Source organism: Ranitomeya imitator, chromosome 9 (assembly GCF_032444005.1).
Source record: "Ranitomeya imitator isolate aRanImi1 chromosome 9, aRanImi1.pri, whole genome shotgun sequence".
Taxonomy (NCBI): domain Eukaryota; kingdom Metazoa; phylum Chordata; class Amphibia; order Anura; family Dendrobatidae; genus Ranitomeya; species Ranitomeya imitator.
Window position 1 is genome coordinate 137,912,231 of NC_091290.1, and position 14,259 is coordinate 137,926,489.

The following is a 14,259-nucleotide window of genomic DNA, read 5'->3' on the forward strand; positions in this document are numbered from 1 at the left end:
GTTTATTCTTGGCCAAAGGTGTAGCATCAATTCCTCTCAATGGAATAGGACACCGCAAAGGCTCCAAGAAAAACCCACAACGTTTAGCATAATCCAAATCCATCAGATTCAGGGCAGCGCCCGAATCCACAAACGCCATGACAGAAAACGACGACAAAGAGCATATCAAGGTAATGGACAGAAGGAATTTGGACTGTACAGTACCAATGACGGCAGACCTAGCGGACCGCTTAGTGCGCTTAGGACAATCAGAAATAGCATGAGTGGAATCACCACAGTAGAAACACAGACCATTCAGACGTCTGTATTCCTGCCGTTCAACTCTAGTCATAGTCCTATCGCACTGCATAGGCTCAGGTTTAACCTCAGGCAGTACCGCCAAATGGTGCACAGATTTACGCTCGCGCAAGCGTCGACCGATCTGAATGGCCAAAGACAAAGACTCATTCAAACCAGCAGGCATAGGAAATCCCACCATGACATCCTTAAGGGCTTCAGAGAGACCCTTTCTGAACAAAGCTGCCAGCGCAGATTCATTCCACTGAGTGAGTACTGACCATTTCCTAAATTTCTGACAATATACTTCTATATCATCCTGACCCTGGCACAAAGCCAGCAAATTTTTCTCAGCCTGATCCACTGAATTAGGCTCATCGTACAGCAATCCGAGCGCCAGGAAAAACGCATCGACACTACTCAATGCAGGGTCTCCTGGCGCAAGAGAAAATGCCCAGTCTTGAGGGTCGCCGCGCAAAAAAGAAATAATAATCAAAACCTGTTGAATAGGATTACCAGAAGAATGAGGTTTCAAGGCCAGAAATAGCTTACAATTATTTTTGAAACTTAGAAACTTAGTTCTATCTCCAAAAAACAAATCAGGAATAGGAATTCTTGGTTCTAACATAGATTTCTGATCAATAGTATCTTTAATTTTTTGTACATTTATAACGAGATTATCCATTGAAGAGCACAGACCCTGAATATCCATGTCCACACCTGTGTCCAGAATCACCCAAATGTCTAGGGGGAAAAAAAAAAGTGAACACAGAGCAGAAAAAAAAAAAATGATGTCAGAACTTTTTCTTTCCCTCTATTGAGAATCATTAGTAGGCTCCTTGTACTGTTATGTTTGCTAATGACAGGTGTTATGAAGGCAATCCAGAAACACAGTGTGCTTAGCGATCAGAGCGCACACAGTGATCTGACAAATACCCAAAAATACAAGAACGAGCTCTGAGACGTGGAAACTCTGTAGACTGCACACCTGATCCTATCCTAAACACAACTAAAAGCGGCTGTGGATTGCGCCTAACAACTACCTAGGCAACTCGGCACAGCCAAAGAAACTAACTAGCCTGAAGATAGAAAAATAGGCCTGACTTGCCCCAGAGAAATTCCCCAAAGGAAAAGGCAGCCCCCCACATATAATGACTGTGAGTAAGATGAAAAGACAAAACGTAGGGATGAAATAGATTCAGCAAAGTGGGGCCCGATATTCTAGGACAGAGCGAGGACAGTAAAGCGAACTTTGCAGTCTACAAAAAAACCCTAAAGCAAAACCACGCAAAGGGGGCAAAAAAAAACCACCGTGCCGAACTAACGGCACGGCGGTACACCCTTTGCGTCTCAGAGCTTCCAGCAAAACAAAAGACAAGCTGGACAGAAAAAAAGTAACAAAAAAGCAAAAAGCACTTAGCTATACAGAGCAGCAGATCACAGGAACAATCAGGAGAAGCTCAGATCCAACACTGAAACATTGACAAGGAGCAAGGATAGCAGCATCAGGCGGAGTTAAGTAATGAAGCAGTTAACGAGCTCACCAAAACACCTGAGGGAGGAAGCTCAGAAGCTGCAGTACCACTTGTGACCACAGGAGTGAATTCAGCCACAGAATTCACAACAGATTACGCAACCGTGTGCAATCCCAATAGAAGACATCACAGACGGTTGTGTAATCCTGGCATGATGGGTCACAGCAGCATTTTGGAAATACTTACGAAAACTAGCTTTGCCCTTGGGGGGAGCGCTGTCTAAGCCATCCCACAGCGATTGTGCCACCTCTATCCACAAACGGCGCAATATGCCCTGGTCCATGTGCCGGGGGTCACGGCTGTCCCACAACGGGCCCCGTGCTTCTATGGATGCCACCATTATATCGATATCCAGTGGGTCATCCAGGGCCCGTTGTGAAACCTAGAATAAATGGAAAATATTAATGTTTGCAAGATAAAAAATGTTGTCCCTACCTCCTCCACCGCCACCTACCACACACACCACCACCCCCTCCCACCACCCCCCATACTCGCAAAAACAAAAAAATTAACGAAAAAAAAGGAATAGGTTTGAAATAAAAATTTACTCTCCGTCCTGCAACCACAGCTTGGCCCCGTGGTCTCTGCTCCTGCTCCCTCTGTTCCTCCTGGTTCTCCTCCTCACTTGAAGAAGCCTGCAAAATAGTTTACCAAAAAGTTGAGTGACCCATCTACAAATGACAGCGAATATAGTAAGCAATAGTAGATCATGTACTCACCGGACTCCTCAGCGGTGGGGTGTTGCTGGAATCGCTGGCCATAATGCAATTCTGATTCTGAAAAAAAGAACAAAATTGATCCTATGCTCCTATGCACAATCCAGCAATATAAAAAAAAAAAAAAAAACATTTTCATTTCAACCACAAAGAACATTGCACTCCAACTGAACTAAAGGTACTGTCACACTAGACGATATCGCTAGCGATCCGTGACGTTGCAGCGTCCTCGCTAGCGATATCGTCCAGTGTGACCGGCAGCAGCGATCAGGCCCCTGCTGGGAGATCGCTGGTCGGGGAAGAAAGTCCAGAACTTTATTTCGTCGCTGGACTCCCCGTAGACATCGCTGAATCGGCGTGTGTGACACCGATCCAGCGATGTCTTCACTGGTAACCAGGGTAAACATCGGGTAACTAAGCGCAGGGCCACGCTTAGTAACCCGATGTTTACCCTGGTTACCATCCTAAAAGTAAAAAAACAATCACTACATACTTACCTACCGCTGTCTGTCCTCCAGCGCTGTGCTCTGCACTCCTCCTGCTCTGGCTGTGAGCGTCGGTCAGCCGGAAAGCAGAGCGGTGACGTCACCGCTCTGCTTTCTGGCTGCCCAGAGCTCACAGCCAGACCAGAGAAGCAGAGCGCCGAGGACAGACAGCTGTAGGTAAGTATGTAGTGTTTGTTTTTTTACTTTTTAGGATGGTAACCAGGGTAAACATCGGGTTACTAAGCGCGGCCCTGCGCTTAGTTACCCGATGTTTACCCTGGTTACCGGGGACCTCGGGATCGTTGGTCGCTGGAGAGCGGTCTGTGTGACAGCTCTCCAGCGACCAAACAGCGACGCTGCAGCGATCCGGATCGTTGTCGGTATCGCTGCAGCGTCGCTATGTGTGACGGTACCTTAACGCTGAGCAAACAACACTGCGACATTGATTAAAAGAAACAATGGCAGAGACAACCCAATGCCAGAGTAAACAAAAGCCTAAAGATAAGAAAACTAATCTACAACAGACCCTATGTAGTAATCCCAAAAGAGAGTTTTGTTTTTTTTTAAAGTACAGTATGCATGGAGCAACCCAAAAAACAGAATAGATTTTTGAAAGGAAAAAATTAACAACACCCAAAAATTAAGGGCAGAAACGGCAATAACACACCATACTTTACAATAAAACCGACCGGGACGGATACAATAAAAGGCCATACAACGCCATACATCGCAACCAGAAACATACAACAATGTCTTTACACAACCACAGTGCTGAACATAATACACAACTTGCAATATAAATTATTACATTTAATAAAAGGGCGCAGAATCATTCTATACTACCATACTTTACAATAAAACCGACAGGGCCGGAGACGGAGACATAAACGCCATCATATAACGCAAGAATAAAACATCACAACTGAATACAAAAAACACCACCAAACCAAAAAATGGAAAAGAAAAATCTATCCTGGAAACAGGCTCGGACTGGCCCACCGGGGAACCGGAGGATCCTCCGGTGGGTCCTGACACTGGTATCTGCTGGCAGGGCCTCCCCCCGCTCCAGGGCCTTCCCCCCGCTCCAGGGCCCCCCCCCCCCGCCGCCGCCCGCCCGCCCGCTCGCTCGCTCGCCTGCTCGCCTTGAATACTCACCCTGCCTGCTCCAGCGATGGTCTCGGCGTCTGCACTGCACGAGCGGTCACGTGACACCGCTCATTAAGATCATGAATATGCGCATATTCATGATCTTAATAAACGGTGTCACATGACCGCTCAAGCAGGAAGAAGGTGCTGCGCCGGCGCCGCCGCCTGGAGTCGGGACAGAGCGCGAGGGATGTCGGCACGGCCGTGCAGTGGGAAGACAGGTGAGTATGAGGGACGGGGGGGGTATGAAGGAGGACATAAGCCGGCGCGCCGAGCAGGAGCGGAGAGATGAGCCTGAATACAGGGGGGAATATGAGCCATGCAGGGGGGATATGAGCCATGCAGGGGGGGATATGAGCCATGCAGGGGGGGATATGAGCCATGCAGGGGGGGATATGAGCCATGCAGGGGGGAATATGAGCCATGCAGGGGGGGAATATGAGCCATGCAGGGGGGGAATATGAGCCATGCAGGGGGGGATATGAGCCATGCAGGGGGGAATATGAGCCATGCAGGGGGGGATATGAGCCATGCAGGGGGGAATATGAGCCATGCAGGGGGGAATATGAGCCATGCATACAGGAGGGGTAATATGAGCTATGTATATGGGATAGGAGGGAGTTGAGCCATGCATACAGGAGGGGGGTCATTATACAATATGGAGCATCATGTGTGGCCGTTATACAGTATGGAGCATCATTTGTGGTTATTATACAGTATTGAGCATTATGTGGGATCATTATACAGTATGGAGCATCATGTGTAGCCATTATACAGTATGGAGCACCATGTGTGACCATTATACAGTATGGAGCATCATGTGTGGCCGTTATACAGTATGGAGCATCATTTGTGGTCATTATATAGTATTGAGCATTATGTGTGGCCATTATACAGTATTGAGCATTATGTGGGATCATTATACAGTATGGAGAATCATGTGCGTCCGTTATACAGTATGGAGCATCATGTGTGGTCATTATACAGTATGGAGCATTATGTGGGATCATTATACAGTATGGAGCATCATGTGCGGCCGTTATACAGTATTGAGCATCATTTGTGGTCATTATACAGTATTGAGCATCATGTGTGGTCATTATACAGTATGGAGAACTGTGTGGCCGTTATACACTATGGAGCATCATGTGTGGTGGCCGTTATACAGTATTGAGCATCATGTGCGGTCATTATACAGTATGGAGCACTGTGTGGCCATATTTTTTTGTTTATAATTATTGTATATAAAACAGTGTGATCAGCAGTGCTAAATGGCTGCGGTTGGGACGTGGATATGGGTGTGACTAGTTGTGAAATGGGTCTAGTCAGAGGCGTGGCCTAAAATTTGCCGCGGCGCACTACGCGCGCCGCAAACTTTATACCTCCTTCCCTTCTTCAAAAGTTGGGAGGTATGGTACCACATTTGCCAGATCACGGCAAGTGCCGCAAATCCCATAGAGAATGAATGAGGCCAAACGCAGTGTTGCTGTAAGTGATCCGTTACGCGGCAGATGCAGAAAAACTGCCCAATCTGCTGCAAAAGGCGACTTTCACATCAGCGATTTTTGCCAAAGTCACTGCCGATAGTGTCATACTCACCAAAAGGGGAGGCAGCGCTAAAAGCGCCAAGGGCAGCAGAAACTCTAAATACGGCCCTGGGGGGCTACATTATATTCTGTGGGGGGACTGCATTATACTCAAGGTACTACATTATATTATGGGGGCTACATCATACTATATGAGGGGTTACAGTATACTCTATGGGGGGCTGCATTATATTCTGTGGTGGGGCTGCATTATTCTCTCAGGGGACTACATAATATTATGGGGGCTACATCATACTATATGAGGGGGCTACAGTATACTCTATGGGGGGGCTGCATTATATTCTGTGGTGGAACTGCATTCTCTCAGGGGACTACATTATATTCTGTGCTGGGTGGCATTATACTATATGAGGGGGGGCTGCATTATACTCTATGGGGGTGCTACATTATATTCTATGGTGAGGACTGTGTCATACCTGAGAGGGTTGCATTATATTTTGTGGGGTGCTGCATTATATTCTATGAGAGGGGACTGCATTATATTTTATGAGGGGGCTACATTATATTCTGTGAGGGGGCTACCCCAACCCTTGCTACATTATTAAGACATGAACTACCTTATATTATACCCTGATATTAGTGCTTTTTACCGCACAATTGGTGGTCTTGTATCTATTTCTATGTAGCTACATAGTGGGCCCCAAGAATGATTTTCTCTGGTGGGCCCAAGGTGCTCCAGTCCGACGCTGCCTGGATAGAACAATAATCAAGGCCGCAGACAATGAAACGCCATCCTATACAACGCCATACATCACAACCAGACCAAAAATACAAAAATATCTTTAAACAACCACAGTGCAGAATATAATATACAACTTGCAAAAACAATTTTAAAAAACATGTAGAAAATGCACAGAATCATTCTATACTTACATCTCTGAACAGCGGATGAATAAAAGTAGAAGTCGTCTGGTGTGATGTCTTGCCTCTAGATGCTGCAGCAGAAGTGACAAAGAATCCAACATTTTCTTTATATATGGGGGATGTTTTTATCACTGTTTGCACTGTCTAGACACTGTCTAGACACTTTTTGGTTTAATTTTATCTAACGACGCATGCGTCGCACAACGCACGCACGACGCACACACGCGACGCAAGTGCGTTGTCAATAGGTTTCAATAGGAAATTGTAACGCAATGACGACGCACGAGCGACGCAAGTGCGACGCGTGCGTTTTTGTGACGCTACAAAAATGCAACATGTAGCGTCTCCGACGCCACCCAGGTGCGGTGAAACGACGCATGCGTTGTGCGTTTTACCGAAAACGCACGACAACGCAACGCATGCGTCCCCAATGATAAAGATAGGGGCGCATGATGCATGCGTTGTCGTGCGTCGACGACGCAGCGTCGCATGACGCTAATGTGAACGTAGCCTTAGCGCATAAAAATGGCCAATTTTATGTGTACCTGGTAGCCACTTTACGGCATCTCTCTTATACCAGGTCCTAAACTTGCCTTACCTCGCTGAGAATAAACGTCTCCATCTGAATGGGTACATGTGAAACCTCTTCCTAGACTAAATTTCTCTCTCTCTGTGGAGGGGTATTGGACCTGCTGTAATTAAAACACCTGTGGCTAGGAGGTGGAGTGCACGATCAGAAGGCTAAAGAATACATTTCAAAAACCTGACCGGCACATCCAAACATAGACTAAGTGTGAACAGGTGCTGAACCTAGAGTCGCCAACTCGTATATAGTTAAGTAAATAAGGCAGCACACTGCAGCGCTAGAACATGCAAACTTGAAATACGAAATTTGAACTGCATTACTGCACTGTTTGGATGTGCCGGTCAGGTTTTTGAAATGTATTCTTTAGCCTTCTGATCGTGCACTCCGCCTCCTAGCCACAGGTGTTTTAATTACAGCAGGTCCAATACCCCTCCACAGAGAGAGAGAAATTTAGTCTAGGAAGAGGTTTCACATGTACCCATTCAGATGGAGACGTTTATTATCAGCGAGGTAAGGCAAGTTTAGGACCTGGTATAAGAGAGATGCCGTAAAGTGGCTACCAGGTACACATAAAATTGGCCATTTTTATGCGCTAAATGCTCTCATTTTTCATATTTCTAGTGCAGTAATGCAGTTCAAATTTCGTATTTCAAGTTTGCATGTTCTAGCGCTGCAGTGTGCTGCCTTATTTACTTAACTATATACGAGTTGGCGACTCTAGGTTCAGCACCTGTTCACACTTAGTCTATGTTTGGATGTGCCGGTCAGGTTTTTGGAAGGTGCCTCCCTAATGGCCCCAGCCACAGTCAGTGCATCCCTAATGGTGCCAGCCACAGTCAGTGCTTCCCTAATGGTGCCAGCCACAGTCAGTGCCTCCCTAATGGTGCCAGCCACAGTCAGTGCCTCCCTAATGGCCCCAGCCACAGTCAGTGCCTCCCTAATGGCCCCAGCCACAGTCAGTGCCTCCCTAATGGCCCCAGCCACAGTCAGTGCATCTCTAATGGTGCCAGCCACAGTCACTGCATCCCTAATAGTGCCAGCCACAGTCACTGCATCCCTAATGGTGCCAGCCACAGTCAGTGCCTCCCTAATGGTGCCAGCCACAGTCAGTGCATCCCTAATGGTGCCAGCCACAGTCACTGCATCCCTAATGGTGCCAGCCACAGTCAGTGCCTCCCTAATGGTGCCAGCCACAGTCACTGCATCGCTAATGGTGCCAGCCACAGTCACTGCATCCCTAATGGCCCCAGCCATAGTCAGTGCCCCCCTAATGGCCCCAGCCACAGTCAGTGCCTCTGTAATGGCCCCAGCCACAGTCAGTGCCTCCCTAATGACCCCAGCCACAGTCAGTGCCTCCCTATTGGCCCCAGCCACAGTCACTGCATCCCTAATGGTGCCAGCCACAGTCACTGCATCCCTAATGGCCCCAGCCATAGTCAGTGCCTCCCTAATGGTGCCATTCCCAGTAAGTGCCTCCCTAATGGCCCCAGCCATAGTCAGTGCCTCCCTAATAGTGCCATTCCCAGTCAGTGCCTCCCTAATGGTGCCAGCCAAAGTCACTGCATCCCTAATGGTGCCTGTTGTGAATTCTGTGGCTGAATTCACTCCTGTGGTCACAAGTGGTACTGCAGCCTCTGGGCTTCCTCCCTCAGGTGTTCTGGTGAGCTCGTTGGCTGCCTTGTTATTTAACTCCGCCTGATTCTGTCTTCCTTGCTCCTTGTCAATGTTCCAGTGTTGGATCTGAGCTTTGGATCTTTCCTGTGGCCTGCTGCTCTGCTTAGATAAGTGCTTCTTTGCTTTTGTTGCTGTTTTTTCTGTCCAGCTTGTCTATTCGTTTTTGCTGGAAGCTCTGAGACGCAAAGGGTGTACCGCCGTGCCGTTAGTTCGGCACGGTGGGTCTTTTTGCCCCCTTTGCGTGGTTTTTGCTTTAGGGTTTTTTGTAGACTGCATAGTTCTCTTTGCTATCCTCGCTCTATCTAGAATATCGGGCCTCACTTTGCTGAATCTATTTCATCCCTACGTTTTGTCTTTTCATCTTGCTAACAGTCATTATATGTGGGGGGCTGCCTTTTCCTTTGGGGTATTTCTCTGAGGCAAGTCAGGCTTGTATTTCTATCTTCAGGCTAGTCAGCTCCTCAGGCTGTGCCGAGTTGCATAGGTAGTGACAGGCGCAATCCACAGCTGCCTTTAGTTGTGTTAGGATAGGTTCAGGTATTGCGGTCTACAGAGATTCCACGTCTCAGAGCTCGTTCTATTGTTTTTGGGTTATTGTCAGATCACTGTATGTGCTCTGATTGCTGCACACTGTGTTACTGGATTGCCTACACAACAGTACAAGGAGCCAATCTAATGATTCTCAATAGAGGGAAAAAAGAAGTTCTGACATCATTTTTTTTTCTCAGCTCTGTGTTCAGTCTTTTTTTTTCCCCTAGACATTAGGGTGCTTCAGGACACAGCTGTGGACATGGATATTCAGGCTCTGTGCTCTTCAATGGATAATCTCGTTCTAAATGTACAGAAGATTCAGGATACAATTGATCAGAAATCTATGCTAGAACCAAGAATTCCTATTCCTGATTTGTTTTTTGGTGATAGAAATAAGTTTCTGAGCTTCAAAAATAATTGTAAGTTATTTCTGGCCTTGAAACCTCATTCTTCTGGTAATTCAGTTCAACAGGTTTTGATTATTATTTCTTTTTTGCGCGGCGACCCTCAGGACTGGGCATTTTCTCTTGCGCCAGGAGACCCTGCATTGAGTGGTGTCGATGCGTTTTTCCTGGCGCTCGGATTGCTGTACGATGAGCCTAATTCAGTGGATCAGGCTGAGAAAAATTTGCTGGCTTTGTGCCAGGGTCAGGATGATATAGAAGTATATTGTCAGAAATTTAGGAAGTGGTCTGTACTCACTCTGTGGAATGAATCTGCGCTCGCAGCTTTGTTCAGAAAGGGTCTCTCTGAGGCTCTTAAGGATGTCATGGTGGGTTTTCCTATGACTGCTGGTTTGAATGAGTCTATGTCTTTGGCCATTCAGATCGGTCGTCGCTTGCGCGAGCGTAAATCTGTGCACCATCTGGCGGTATTGTCTGAGATTAAACCTGAGCCTATGCAGTGCGATAGGACTATGACCAGAGTTGAACGGCAAGAACACAGACGTCTGAATGGGCTGTGTTTCTACTGTGGTGATTCCACTCATGCTATTTCTGATTGTCCTAAGCGCACTAAGCGGTTCGATAGGTCTGCCGTCATTGGTACTGTACAGTCCAAATTCCTTCTGTCCATTACCTTGATATGCTCTTTGTCATCGTATTCGGTCATGGCGTTTGTGGATTCAGGTGCTGCCCTGAATCTGATGGATTTGGATTATGCTAAACGTTGTGGCTTTTTCTTGGAGCCTTTGCGGTGTCTTATTCCGTTGAGAGGAATTGATGCTACACCTTTGGCCAAGAATAAACCTCAGTACTGGGCCCAGCTGACCATGTGCATGGCTCCTGCACATCAGGAAGTTATTCGCTTTCTGGTGCTGCATAATCTGCATGATGTGGTCGTGTTGGGGTTGCCATGGCTACAAACCCATAATCCAGTATTGGATTGGAACTCTATGTCGGTAACCAGCTGGGGTTGTCAGGGGGTACATGGTGATGTTCCATTTTTGTCTATTTCGTCATCCACTCCTTCTGAGGTCCCAGAGTTCTTGTCTGATTTTCAGGATGTATTTGAAGAGCACAAGTCCGATGCCCTACCTCCGCATAGGGATTGTGATTGTGCTATCAATTTGATTCCTGGTAGTAAATTCCCTAAAGGTCGTTTATTTAATTTGTCCGTGCCTGAACACACCGCTATGCGCAGTTATGTGAAGGAATCCCTGGAGAAGGGACATATTCGCCCATCGTCATCACCACTGGGAGCAGGGTTCTTTTTTGTAGCCAAGAAGGATGGTTTGCTGAGACCGTGTATTGATTACCGCCTTCTTAATAAGATCACTGTTAAATTTCAGTATCCCTTGCCATTGTTATCTGACTTGTTTGCTCGGATTAAGGGGGCTAGTTGGTTCACTAAGATAGATCTTCGTGGTGCGTATAATCTGGTGAGAATCAGGCAAGGAGATGAATGGAAAACGGCATTTAATATGCCCGAGGGTCATTTTGAGTATCTAGTGATGCCGTTCGGACTTGCCAATGCTCCATCTGTTTTTCAGTCTTTTATGCATGACATCTTCCGTGAGTATCTGGATAAATTCCTGATTGTTTACTTGGATGACATTTTGATCTTCTCTGATGATTGGGAGTCTCATGTGAAGCAGGTCAGAATGGTTTTCCAGGTACTGCGTGCTAATTCTTTGTTCGTGAAGGGATCAAAGTGTCTCTTCGGGGTGCAGAAAGTTTCATTTTTGGGGTTCATCTTTTCCCCTTCTACTATCGAGATGGATCCGGTTAAGGTCCAAGCCATCGAGGATTGGACTCAGCCGACATCTCTGAAAAGTCTGCAAAAGTTCCTGGGCTTTGCTAATTTTTATCGTCGCTTCATCTGTAATTTTTCCAGCATTGCCAAACCATTGACCGATTTGACCAAGAAGGGTGCTGATTTGGTTAATTGGTCTTTTGCTGCCGTGGAAGCTTTTCAGGAGTTGAAGCGTCGTTTTTGTTCTGCCCCTGTGTTGTGTCAACCAGATGTTTCTCTTCCGTTCCAGGTCGAGGTTGATGCTTCTGAGATTGGAGCAGGGGCGGTTTTGTGACAGAGAGGTTCTGGTTGCTCAGTGTTGAAACCATGTGCTTTCTTTTCCAGGAAGTTTTCTGCTGCTGAGCGTAATTATGATGTGGGCAACCGAGAGTTGCTGGCCATGAAGTGGGCATTCGAGGAATGGTGTCATTGGCTTGAAGGAGCTAAGCATCGCGTGGTGGTATTGACTGATCATAAGAACCTTACTTATCTCGAGTCTGCCAAGTGCTTGAATCCTAGACAGGCCCATTGGTCGTTATTTTTTGCTCGCTTCGATTTTGTGATTTCGTACCTTCCGGGCTCTAAAAATGTGAAGGCGGATGCTCTGTCTAGGAGTTTTGTGCCCGACTCTCCGGGTTTATCTGAGCCGGCGAGTATCCTCAAGGAAGGAGTCATTGTGTCTGCCATCTCCCCTGATTTGCGGCGAGTGTTGCAAAAATTTCAGGCTAATAAACCTGATCGTTGTCCGGCCGAGAAACTGTTCGTCCCTGATAGGTGGACTAGTAAAGTTATCTCTGAACTTCATTGTTCGGTGTTGGCTGGTCATCCAGGAATCTTTGGTACCAGAGAGTTAGTGGCTAGATCCTTCTGGTGGCCATCTCTGTCACGGGATGTACGTACTTTTGTGCAGTCCTGTGGGATTTGTGCTAGGGCTAAGCCCTGCTGTTCACGTGCCAGTGGGTTGCTTTTGCCCTTGCCGGTCCCGAAGAGGCCTTGGACACATATTTCGATGGATTTCATTTCTGACCTTTCCGTTTCTCAAAAGATGTCAGTCATTTGGGTGGTCTGTGATCGCTTTTCTAAAATGGTCCATCTGGTGCCCTTGGCTAAATTGCCTTCCTCCTCTGATTTGGTGCCTTTGTTCTTCCAGCATGTGGTTCGTTTGCATGGCATTCCTGAGAATATTGTTTCTGACAGAGGTTCCCAGTTTGTTTCAAGGTTCTGGCGAGCCTTTTGTGGTAGGATGGGCATTGGCCTATCTTTTTCCTCGGCTTTCCATCCTCAGACTAATGGCCAGACCGAACGAACCAATCAGACCTTGGAAACATATCTGAGATGTTTTGTTTCTGCAGACCAGGATGATTGGGTGTCCTTTTTGCCGTTGGCTGAGTTCGCCCTTAATAATCGGGCCAGCTCGGCTACCTTGGTCTCTCCATTTTTCTGCAATTCTGGGTTCCATCCTCGTTTCTCTTCAGGACAGGTTGAGTCTTCGGACTGTCCTGGTGTGGATTCTGTGGTGGACAGGTTGCAGCAGATCTGGACTCAGGTAGTGGACAATTTGACCTTGTCCCAGGAGAAGGCTCAACTTTTCGCTAATCGCAGACGCCGTGTGGGTCTCCGACTTCGTGTTGGGGATCTGGTTTGGTTATCTTCTCGTCATATTCCTATGAAGGTTTCCTCTCCTAAATTTAAACCTCGTTTTATTGGTCCGTATAGGATTTCTGAGATTCTCAATCCTGTGTCCTTTCGTCTGACCCTCCCGGACTCCTTTTCCATACATAATGTATTCCATAGGTCGTTGTTGCGGAGATACGTGGCACCTATGGTTCCATCTGTTGAGCCTCCTGCCCCTGTTTTGGTGGAAGGGGAATTGGAGTATATTGTGGAGAAAATTTTGGATTCTCGTGTCTCTAGACGGAAACTCCAGTATCTGGTTAAATGGAAGGGTTATGCTCAGGAAGATAATTCCTGGGTTTTTGCCTCTGATGTCCATGCTCCAGATCTTGTTCGTGCCTTTCATGTGGCTCATCCTGGTCGGCCTGGGGGCTCTGGTGAGGGTTCGGTGACCCCTCCTCAAGGGGGGGGTACTGTTGTGAATTCTGTGGCTGAATTCACTCCTGTGGTCACAAGTGGTACTGCAGCCTCTGGGCTTCCTCCCTCAGGTGTTCTGGTGAGCTCGTTGGCTGCCTTGTTATTTAACTCCGCCTGATTCTGTCTTCCTTGCTCCTTGTCAATGTTCCAGTGTTGGATCTGAGCTCCTGGATCTTTCCTGTGGCCTGCTGCTCTGCTTAGATAAGTGCTTCTTTGCTTTTGTTGCTGTTTTTTCTGTCCAGCTTGTCTATTCGTTTTTGCTGGAAGCTCTGAGACGCAAAGGGTGTACCGCCGTGCCGTTAGTTCGGCACGGTGGGTCTTTTTGCCCCCTTTGCGTGGTTTTTGCTTTAGGGTTTTTTGTAGACTGCATAGTTCTCTTTGCTATCCTCGCTCTATCTAGAATATCGGGCCTCACTTTGCTGAATCTATTTCATCCCTACGTTTTGTCTTTTCATCTTGCTAACAGTCATTATATGTGGGGGGCTGCCTTTTCCTTTGGGGTATTTCTCTGAGGCA